Below are 2,501 nucleotides of genomic sequence, written 5' to 3'. Positions count from 1 at the left end.
TTTGGGTCATTTTTCTTTTGTATCAGTTAAAACTTTTCTGCATATTGTTTATTGTGTTAGCTTTTCTGCATTTCATGCGTTTTATTGGTTTCTCTGCGTACATGGAAGCGTGGTAAATGTGAAAAGTACAGTTGTGAAGAGCACAATAAGGCTTAACGAAAATATTTTTAGGGAGAACGGAACTTAAATGTAAGATTCTGCCAACAGATGGAAGTAATGTATTATTTCCCACTTAAAGACATGACAATCAAGATGTTACAAGTAACGCGCTCTCACAGAAAATATCTTAGCTATTCATGACATGCAGATTTGTATACAGCTATTTTATCCAAATTAAACAAATTTGTACAAATAATTTATGTAAGATACTTTTTAAAACATAATTTTATAACACGATAATAATGAATTAATTAAAAGTTTACTGTTGCACAGTAAAGGCGATCATGAAAATTAAACTTTATAATCCTGACTTTCTTTTGCTCTTTCTTATACTGACTACATTCCGTGTCTGATGTAATGGCCATAAGCTCATTGACTTGTACTGACTACATTCCGTGTCTGATGTCATGGCCATAAGCTCATTGATTTGTACTGACTACATACCGTGTCTGGTGTCATGGCCATAAGCTCATTGACTTATACTGACTACATACCGTGTCTGGTGTCATGGCCATAAGCTCAACAAGTGTATCTTAACTGTTTAATATGGCGTAATGGTACTTCATGTGATAGCTAAACTAGATTTGTTACGTTTACAAGCGTATCTTAACTGTTTAATATGACGTAGTTTTTATGTGAAATCATTAACATAAAAAGAAAGTTTTCCAGATTTGAAAAGGTTGAATTACTGAACATCGTTACTGAGCAACAGTGCTGAAACTGTGAAACAGAAACTTTCATATTTTTAGACTCATTTTTAATCTTTGAAAATGTAATAAAGAATATAGCTAAATATTTGAGCGGCGTTAATTATAATTAGTTATTTGTAGGTAATAAAAACAAATTGTGGGATGTGTTACAAAATTAACCAGTCCTGTTTAGGTTACTTTCAGAATTGTTAGGCTATTATATTAAAGTGCTATATAGTAGTACTATGATAGTGAATTGCAAAAAAAACAAAAAAAACAATAAAACTAATACTTTCTTGTATAAAAAACTCTTTCAAAAATATGAAACGTTTAAGCATAAAGATCCGAAAAAAAAGTGATCCAAAACCTTTGATATGTTTTGCATCAGATGCAAAGAAAACGTTGTATTGACCTATGGTGAAGGACGTGTGAATCAGGTCATTTCTCTACTCGTCTCTTCCATTTTCGTTTTCTATGTAATTAGATTTATTTAATTGTAAGGCCATTTCAGGTTTACACTTATGTCATTCCTTTATAACATAAATTTTAATTCTTTCTTTAGGAGACATCATAGTTGTTTTCTTTATTGAAATATCCTAGGATGAATTGTCTATCTAAATAAAAGCTGACAGTAAAGTCTGAAGATAATTGACCATCAAATAGCTGAACGAACCGTGATGTTAAAAGCACGAATTATAAATGAAATGTAAAAAGGTTAAACTTATTAGTAAATTTAAGTCAGATTTTTAGCAAAACAAAAATTAAGTTAATATGTGAGATGTTGATTCAAAAGATTTAATATTCAACAACGATATTTTTTGACAGTCGAGAAATTTCTTTATTTGTATATATTTTGCATATATTTGCTTATCCAATATAATTTCAATTGTTTCCCTGTCATTCTCATTCAATTTTACTGAACTGGTTGTATTCACCCTCCCGTCTAGTCAAAGAGTTTTTATTTCATTGTGTTGAGGGCTCAGTTTAACCCCCAAGTGCTGCTGCCATCTGTTCGACGATGTACAAACTAAAATATATGACCATCAAAACTATTACGGCAGCTACGATATTCCGCCTGGCTCTCTGTCTTCCAACTCCTCGCTTGCAATTATCTTTAAAGTAAACAATCATTGGGTATTATAGTTAGGTGAGGTAAAGCATTATAGATAGGTGAGCTTAATAGCTCCTACAGAAGCAAAGTTTCACCTATTCAATTATATATGTTTTATTGTAATCACGTAGAGTGCTCTTCACTTGGTTTTGTGTGGTATGTTTTAAATCAGGTCATTACTCTCCAAATAGTGTAAACGTTATTGTATTACATGGTTATTGATCCAGTCAAGTCACTTGAGAGAATTTGATATGGCTACTAAACTGCCTTCAGTGGTACACGAACACTTCATACTTTTAGATCTGGTTACATCAAAGCAAAGTGTAAACATTGTGAGCAGACTATTGGTCTTCAGGAACTGCCTTAAACGTAACAAATCCAGTTTAGGTGTCACATGAAGTACCATTAGGCCATATTAAACAGTTAAGATACACTTGTAAACGTAACAAATCCAGTTTAGCTATCAAATGAGTACTATTACGCCATATTAAACAGTTAAGATACACTTGTATTTGTTACGTTTATGTGATACCTAAACTGGG

Source organism: Limulus polyphemus, unplaced genomic scaffold (genome assembly GCF_000517525.1).
Source record: "Limulus polyphemus unplaced genomic scaffold, Limulus_polyphemus-2.1.2 Scaffold1134, whole genome shotgun sequence".
NCBI lineage: Eukaryota > Metazoa > Arthropoda > Merostomata > Xiphosura > Limulidae > Limulus > Limulus polyphemus.
The sequence above is the reverse complement of the archived record's forward strand: the minus strand, read 5'-3'. Positions refer to the sequence as shown.